The 9,558-nt window shown below is 36.4% G+C and overlaps 1 non-coding gene across 1 annotated transcript; it reads left to right on the top strand.

Moving 5' to 3' along the window:
* Window positions 1-5,325: 5,325 nt before the first annotated feature.
* LOC112061940 (small nucleolar RNA SNORA42/SNORA80 family) lies at window positions 5,326-5,457 on the top strand. Its single transcript, XR_002890450.1, has one exon. It is a non-coding gene; the product is annotated as a small nucleolar RNA SNORA42/SNORA80 family (small nucleolar RNA).
* The last annotated feature ends 4,101 nt before the right edge of the window (window positions 5,458-9,558 follow it).

The following is a 9,558-nucleotide window of genomic DNA, read 5'->3' on the forward strand; positions in this document are numbered from 1 at the left end:
ATTTAAAAGGTTTTAGGAGCTCTGTGTTAGGAACTGGGGTCAAAGACTAACTGTTAGAACAAAAGTTCTTTAGCTCTGTGTCAGAAATTGGGGGCAGCAATTAATATCTACGTTTCTTATTGTTCCACAGGCAACACTGAGATATAAAACAATGTAACATTATCACCATTCACAAGTAAGATAACAGAGTGTGGGTAGATTTGCACATGAAATGAACTTGAGTACTAGGTTGAATCCACTTATTATATATACAGTTCACATGGAAAATGGCAGAGGTCAAACACTTACCTGGAGACAAGATAGTTGTTCCATTAAGGCAGTAATATCCAAACATGGTAAATCACTTGGTTAGATTTTTTAAGTAAAACCTTTTAGATACATCCCCAGACATATAGTGTTAGAATTTCTATAGAAAGGATTTAAAAGCCTGTATTTTAAAGAGCCCTGCAGTTCATGCAAACATACTACTACCTAGGAACTTGAGTAATGCTCCTAACAATCTGATCGGCTCTATACTCAGTTAACATTTCTGTTAGAATAGAAAGGAATTTCTTCTTCTCTCTTTTAACTCTTCTAACTAGTGACTTACAAAGTCCCTTTAATTATTTAATAATCATAGCCACAACAAGTCTAAGCCATATTAAGCACCTACTAACATAAGCCTATAAAACATACTTCATGTGTGTTAATTTTATTCTCACAACCAAAAAGCTAGGTATTACCATATTATTAACTTTTTTATTTTATAGATAAGAAAATAAAATTTAAGTGATTATCTGCCCAAGATCAAAACGATTAAATTTTAGAGCCTTAATTCATTGTCTGATGTGGCAAACATAGACAAAATCTTCCTCCTTCAAAGGAAGATTTGTTGCCCCAAGTGCCGGGAGTGCCGACAGCAGACAGCATCAAGCTGACAGCTTATTCAGGGATTGTCTCAGCTGCCACACTGCCTTTCCCAAGGGCACACTCCTCCTGGAGCTGCCCATATCCAGTAATTGATGAAAGCATATAAAAGATTGACAATTCCAGCAAAAGTCAGACAATACTTCAAACATTCCAGTGGGATTGGCCAAGGTGTCGATCCCTAACAAATATCACGCATGTCAAATTCTGTCTCAGCATCTATTCTGGAGCTAACAAATTGGCAACACCAGGCAAGTCTGACTTTTGAACCCATTGCTTCAAGTTTTATGTCGCTCTTACTCTCTTTTTTCACCCTTCTCTTATTTTCCATTGGGCTGTCCATAGGTAGTTCAGAAATAAACTCTGAGATATAGATTGGTACCTAGGAGATGTACTAGAAAGTACTCTCAAGATCAGCACCTGTGTCCTCAAGGGAGAACAGGATTGAGTAAAGAGAATAGTGATTTGCAATGCAGTCACAAAGACTTCAACTGATCTCAAAAGAGCTCTGCAGCTGGAATAATGGATCAGAGTCATCTGCATTGAGGCAAAGGTCCCACACCATTAACTCCCTACATTATCAACAGTTTCAGGCTGGTTCATTACTTCCTGCCCAGGAAGAGAGCATAAGTGGCTCAATTCAGTTGAGGGTAATTTCCATAGAGGGCATATCTCAGAGTTGTCAGATCACCAACAATGCCATCTACAGGTAGAATGCTAGCTTTAGTTCTGTAAAAGGGGAAGATCTGGGTGGTCTACCAAAAGAATCCTCTATGATCCATCCCTTACTCTACTTGGATTCACTAGCCTTGCTTAAGCTATTTTAAGAACAACTTTTTTCAGGAGTCTAGTAGTCTCTTTCACAGGAAAACTTAGGAGAGAAAGTTTAGTGGATCAACTATAGCCCCTTCTCACTGCAATATATATATATATATATATATGTATATATTGTTTTCTATTTTGTCTAAAGAGGAAGAGTTCAGTTTCAGAGCTTTTTAGTCCTTAGCTGATTCTCAACATACTTTCTTTTCTACCAATTTTTCATTACCCTCACCATCAGCTAGAAACTACTGAAGACATCCAGACCCTCATCCATTAGGTCAGCATAGCTTTCTCAGGCCAAGGCTGCTAAATTTACCTGTTTACCATCATAATTAGGCTTGGGAATAAGAAGACACATCAAAGTGTATCATCTGTAGGTCAAATATATTCTTCCCTGCACCTATCAGGAAACAACCTCTTCCTGATGATCAGGGTTAATTATGTCTGCCAGAGTGGTGATTTCTCTCCTTGCCAGGTAGTCTCTTGCCACAAGGAGCCCAAAGTGACAGAGTGGAAGCTATGGCTTAAAGTTTCATGGGATTCTCCTGTTGTAAAACATTCCTTTCTGGAAATTAGAATCTCTAAATTCACAAAGCCCAGAGTTCTGGGGAAAATGCACAGATTCCCCAAGGGGGCCACTGGAACTGATGGTAAAAAAAGACACTCTTATTTTCACTCTTTGATCCCCTGACCCATCTGTTTTGTCTGTTGAGAACACAGCATCATTTGTTTAGGGTATATGCTGAGACCTGGAGGATTGCAACACATCTACACAAGATAGCATCTCCAACTTGGGTTCTCATCCATAAGTCAGGTTGTACCTATATCAGTTTAGCTAGCCACTTCTGAATGATGTAACAATGTAATACATTATCAGATCAGTAGACTCCATAGTCTAGAGCAGCGGTCTCCAGCCTTTTCGGCACCAGAGACCGGTTCTGTGGAAGGCAATTTTTCCACGGACGGGACGGTGGGATGGTTCAGGCGGTAATGCGAGCGATGAAGAGCCATGGAAAGTGACAGATGAAGCTTCACTCGCTCACCTGCCACTCACCTCCTGCTTTGTGGCCCAGTACCTAACAGGCTGGTATCGGAACTATTCACTTCTGCTTACTGAACTCTGAAGCAAACATTTCAAGCCAACAGACACAAGACTGCTAGTGAAAGTACAGTTTTCCAAAATATCACAATCCACTCCTTAGACATAGAGTGTGTTATTGAGGGAAGGCTATGATGGCTTTCATATGTGGGCGTTTCCTCCTAGGTCAGGAGATACACATGAGCAGTTGAAATCTCAAGGCCTCCTACATCCACTTGGACTATCATGATCCTCCAAGTACATGGTGCCTTAAGAAACTAATTCCCAAAGCTCGCATTGTATCTTGCTGAGTCTTCATACACCACACATTACTGAAAATAATTGAAAAATAGCAAGCAACTAATGAAAAATCCAAACTTTAATTTGGCCAGCCACTGGAAGCTGTCTGTGTAGTGTATCTCACTTTCTAAATCGAAATTCCTTATTTTAAAATAGTTAAATATCAATTTACTCTCTTTAAGTTTTTCAAACTACTTTAGCTAAAACCAATGGTTCAATTGTTTGTTTCAAAAAGAAATATGAGTATGTATATTCTTATAAATTATAAAATTCAATTTTTATCTTCTATTCTTGCATTAATCTTTTTTATCAAATGATGAGTTTAAGTAGATAAAATATCACCATTAAAAATATATTTACCCAGATATACACATACATACACGTGCACACACACCCACTACAGATCAAGCCAAGAACAGCCCTCATGTTGATTTGCAGCTTAACTCCACTCTTAGGCTTGTACTTGAAGCAACTGATTAACATAAGGTGCAATATATTGCAACTAAACTTTGAAATATTTTTAGGAAAGTGATGGCATCAAAAGAAAAGGGTAAAACCAAGATTTACATATCATACCCTTTTAGCTTCTTCTTTTCTATATTCTTATGTAAAAAATGCTTTTTTTCTCCTGATGTTTCTTTTTAAACATCTTTTTATTATCCTTTTCAGTGGGTAAACTGATTTATTGCCTTGCTGCCTAAGCACTGCTACTGGTGAATGGACCTTATCTCTGGCCTAATATTGAATTTTTTGTTGTTGTTTTTAGTTTTTTTACTTCATTTTGATTTTGGACACCTGGATCTCCTTGTATCTATTAATGGGAAATTTGAGAGACTGGAAAATATCTAATACAGTATTTAGTACTTGTTTATCTTTAGAACACTTCCAAAGATATAGTGAAAAAAAGTGAAATTTTTTTTGAAGGAAGGCTTATGATTTGTTTTTTTTTTCCTATTCAATACAGAGCAAAGGGAGATTTGACCAATATTTAGCTCATCTGATACCATCGTCTCGCCTGATTTCATTATGTCATGTATTTCCAATTGCACACATTAATCTGCAGCATCCTGTGATTTCCCAAAGTAGAAGTCATATTATGAAATTAAAAGGCTTTTATCAAGGTATTATTTCTGTTTATCAATGAACATGTGAAATAAAATCATTGCTTTCTAAGTGAGGTCAAACCTCATGATGGCAGGCAAATCACCCTGCCAAATCAGCACCACATCACACAGATTTCTCAGACTATGCCACAGTGCAGAGATGGCATAGGGTCTGATCTGCTTTGGTAATGAATTAACCTAACCCATGAGTGTATTTATACTACACACCAGTCTGAGAGATTGTGTATTATAAATGATAAAAAAATGAATTAAGAAAATTCAGTTATGATCTCCAAGGGTCCTTCAATGCCTGCATTATATGATTCTAAGACTCTTACCTAGAAAACATCTGATTTAATTGACCAAATATGTTTGTCTATTCAAATTAACAGATACTGCAGATTTGAATCCTGGACTGGAGAACTGATAAAGTTAATTGTGTGTATGTTTTCTTTCCAGGCAGACAATCAAGAGAGTTAATCATTAAAAGCTTTTTGAAAATGGAGGTTATTGGATAATACAGTCTAATTATTCTACCTAAATCATAGTATTCTTGAATATTATTAATATTAGCCTTTTTTCCACTTACCCTCTCATATGATTTTATTAGCCCAAACCTGATGCGGATAGACTCCTTCTAGCGTTTTCAATCGTGATGTTTTAAAAGGAACATCAATTGTATACAAATAAAGCTCCATATACATCCAATATTTAAAACAACATTAATAATATCTATTTTACATGTAATATCTTTCATTAGTTTTGTCTGATGTTTTCAATGTCTTTTAAAATATCTTTTAATCCTTAAATTCCACTTTCATCCTCCTTCTTCCAAGCAATTTATTTATAGAAGAAACCAGGTAATTTATCCTATATAGTTTCATACACTCTGGAGATATTAATTTTTACTAAGAATTCAACCAAAATGCTATTAATACAATGCTAACAATACAATGCTAACCATTTAGCATCATATTTCACTTGTTATTTTTCCAAGGTTCTTTTACAGGATTTGATTTGATCCATTTGGTCCTTGCATAACAAGTAAAATCCTTAATGAGAATGGCACCTCTAGGGAACCGTAATGAGATACGAGGTTAAAGAAGCCAGGTCAATGCATGGGTTTGGATTTACGGCAAGCCCGTCCCCCTGGGCCTCTCATAGTGTCCCATGTCAGAGAAAACTGGCCCCGAACCATTGCCTGGCCTCTGTCTGTAGGCCACAGGCACCGAAGTGGTTTGCACAGTGGAAAAGAAAAGGGGAAAAAAGAAAAAGAAAAAGAAGCCAGGTCAGACTGGTCATATGTTTACCCTTAGTAGCTTGAGGTCAGGTGCTAAAAGCTGAGTTGCCATCAAGGCGAGATCCCAGGAATGCTTATCAAACTTCAGTGGCAATAAGCAAGGCAAAATTATTTTAAAGGAAAATTAATACTGAATCTTAAAGCTATGGAAGAAGCAAAGACAACAGGATGCAAATCAAGGGAAGATTTGTAAAAGCAATTTAATAGAGGCATAGCCATAGCCAGTACAAGTATGTGGAAACTTAATTTTAAGGAATATTTCTTCTAAGGCCAAGTTTGAAGTTTTATATAAATCTTAACAGACTGGGCACATATTAGGTTACATTGGAAATCCAAATATTACTTTCCAAATTTTATGGAGAAAGTATTAAGCTCAGATTGATTTCTTATTTGAATAATTCTTTAATTTCAGCATACTGCTTTCAAATGATCTTAGTGTTTTTAATTCTAACATTCTATGTTGCCTAGACCAAGAAAAATATTAGTTTCAAAAACATATTTCGCATTCCCCAATAAACAATTTGATACCTACAGAATCAACCAAAAGGATTTTTTTTTTAATTCTAAGTTTGTTAATCAACCAAGTTTGGAATCCACTGCTTTGATCACACCAAACCTCACAGTTCTACCTCTTTTTATTTTATTGTTTGTTTGTTGACATATTTAATTTATAGAGACCAGAAGTAACAAGATATACAGAAAATTTTTCTTATTTTGGAGCCAACCTTGTTTTTCAAACTTGGGCAACTTAGCTTGGCCAAGTTTGAAAAACAAGAGCCTCCCTTTCCTCTCCTTTAAAATAGAAATTAAAATACACACCTTAACCATGAGTATTAAATCAAATAATTTAAGAGACTGGATGGTAGTAAGTACTCAATAAATGCTAGCTCTTAATCTTATTTTAATCCATAATGCACTGACTTAAAAAAACAGGTGCACTAATGGCTATATTTAATACAGGCATAATTTTGCCATAAATTATTTGTAAAAATAAAAGAAGCAATGAGTAGGTTTGTTTTAATTCATTTTTAAACATATAGGTCTTGCTGTTGAGTTTATTAATTCATGCATTTATGTTCAGGGTAAATAAAGGTCCTCTAGAGAATCAAGGGATATTTCTTTTCTTCAATAACAAATCATTTCTAAAAGGGAAACTTAAAAAGCATCTGCAAGCTTTGAAGATTGTAACATTTGCTGGTGTAAACATGGGAGGATACATGTAATATATATTACTCGTGGCCTGTTGGTCAAAGAAGTCAGAAATGCTCCCAGAGGTAAAATAACTGTGAGAAGCACATTTAACAACAAATAAGGTAGGAAAGAATTTTCCATGACCTTCTTGTTCTTGTCTCTTCCAGTCTCAACTAGTACATTAATCACTCAGACAACGAGACACACTAAACAGCTGGCCTGAACATCCTGTGAAGTCCTGGAGTTTTCATAATTGGTATTGGCTAGTAGTGCTAGCCCAGGAATATTCAGGATGGCTACGCTGAACGTGGAGATGCAAAAGATTTCTTCATTTGTCTGCTCCTCCAGGGAATCATTTGTTTGGAACCTGGAACCAACTGAGATTTTCTGGTATCCAAGTAGCATTTAGGTTATCCAACCACACTGAGCACTGGTTTGGCTTGCCAAGGAAAACCTCCCTGCTTCAAATTCTAAGATTTTCCTTTATACTTCAATTTCACATCTGGTAGCAGATTGCAAGCTCTTCAACCCCTACACAATTTCTACTTTTTCTGGGAAAGGGGATTTCTAACCACATAATTCAAACTAATATTATCTCCTTTTACAGAATTAATGAGAAGCTATAATTACCAACACAGTTTACCTGCTACTCTGGGAGTATATTTCCAAGGCACATGAATTAGCCATCGTCAGCTTTATAATTAGCGTGTGACAAGTTTAATTTCAAAGGCATGTTTAATCAACAGAAACAGATGGAAATGCGCCTAGTGGTAAGTCATTCCCTTCACAGCTCCTGATAGCGAGTTTGTACCACTGGCTCTGCATTATAAGCTATTTAGCATAGTAAATGCTAAATTACTGGTAATATTCTCCATCTTTTTTGGGCTATCAGAGTTACAATACATGAAAGTAACTATAATCACTGACATGTATGAGTACTCACTACATACTAAACACTTACTGTTTTAACTTAATGAAGACTCCAAATAACCCCTTATATTGGGTAATTTTAATATGCCCATTTTCCAGGTGAGGGAATTGAGCCTAAGAAAATCAAAGTGACTTGCCAAGAGTTCCACAGCTCTTAGCAGTAGGGTCAAATTTGGATTCACTATGATCGTGCTGTAATAAAATACCTTTGTTATTCTCAATCGTATGGGGCTGTTTAGTGGTTTTGGATTCTGCTAAAAAAATTGTGTTATTTTGTGGATCTTATGATTACAGGATCCAGTTTTCCTAACTTTTCTCCTCACAAGGATCAGTCATATACATAGAGGAAAGCAGCTCTCTGCTTGGTCCTTTTATTAATTCTACAAACATGTATTAACTCAGAGTCAGTCACTGTGCAAACTTTGGACTCACCATTATCTATCTTGAATAGTAGCTGCAGAAACTTTTGGGGAACCTCTCAGAGATGTTCTTTCTACCTGCCAGAGATTCACTGAAGTTACCTTCACCAAGCCTACCATATATACAGCACCTTGGGACTTTACCTCCAGCCCCCATAAGCCAGCCCCTTCTAGGATTTCACCACTGCAAGAAAAAGATGATCCAGCAGGCTCGGATCTCTATTTCTAAAGTTCCCAGACTTAAGATATCAAATCAGATGCAGGGAAGGGATGCTAAAGTTTAGGAGTTTGGAGCACTTTGACCTCTCCCTATCAAAACACAATTTCTCCTTCCCCACTCTACCTCAGGGGACAGTATAGACTAAACATATCTAGACCTGGTACCAGTGATTTTTAAACCTATCCTAAACATTGAGATTATTTGAGGAATTTAAAAAAAACCTCAGCAAGTGTGCCCAAATCCATACCGGTTATTCAAAATCTCTGGGGGTGTGGCCTGCACATCTCTCCCTGTGAAAACCTCCTCATGTAAATATCATGTCTAGCTGGGGTTGGGATGTATAGCTTTAGACATTCTAACACAGAGGGTTCTTTAATGTTTTTCTGAAGAAAAATGTTGTTGTGTGTTTATATTAAATCCCAAAAGTCATGGGTAAATTGCCTGTAACGGTCATTTCTTAGGCACAGAAAGTGGAATCTGAAAAGGTTCTGGCCCCTACAATGATTCTGAGGGGTTTTGTCCCCTCTAATTTAGCATGTGTTGTTGTTAGAGAAATGACAACTGCCATGTGATCACACAAATACCACTTTCATTTCTTTGTAATTAACCCTGGGATGACCTTTATTCATTTTGGAAATGTAGAAATATCTACCTGCCAAACATGGTTTAATAGCCTTAGAATTAAAAGAGAATAAATTAGATTTTTATCCTTTTTTGGTCCTCAACGATCATTGGCTTTTTGCCCCTTTGTTTGGTTAATGAATAGTAACTCTAAGACGTTCAGATCCACTGCCTGATCTTTCCACCCTTGGTGAAATTCTTTAAAACATAGGCACACGTGCCCACATACACACACAAACACACACAAACACACACACACACACATCATATCATGTTAGTAATAAAGAGACTTTAGAGATCTTTGATTTACAAATGGGGAAACATGCATTGTCTTTCACAGAGCTTGGTCACTTACAGCCACATACCTAATGTGAATTTTACGATTTAGACTTAATTGAACTGATTCACTGACAGTCAGGTATATGTTAGTAATACACCCCAAATGGAATTTTTAATGTACCAGGCAATCTCCCTGAATATGAATAATGAAACTATCCTTTACATTACTAGGTGGCCTATGGACAAAATTAGACTATTAGCTAAGATTATAAAATAATTAATTCATCTAAAAAAAGTAAAATGTATCATGAAATCACTATTTTGTGCTGTGCACTCAGTAATTAAGTAAAAACAATAAAACACACCAACTAATTCTACTTAGTCATGTG

This window comes from Physeter macrocephalus, chromosome 2 (assembly GCF_002837175.3).
Source record: "Physeter macrocephalus isolate SW-GA chromosome 2, ASM283717v5, whole genome shotgun sequence".
Lineage (NCBI taxonomy): Eukaryota > Metazoa > Chordata > Mammalia > Artiodactyla > Physeteridae > Physeter > Physeter macrocephalus.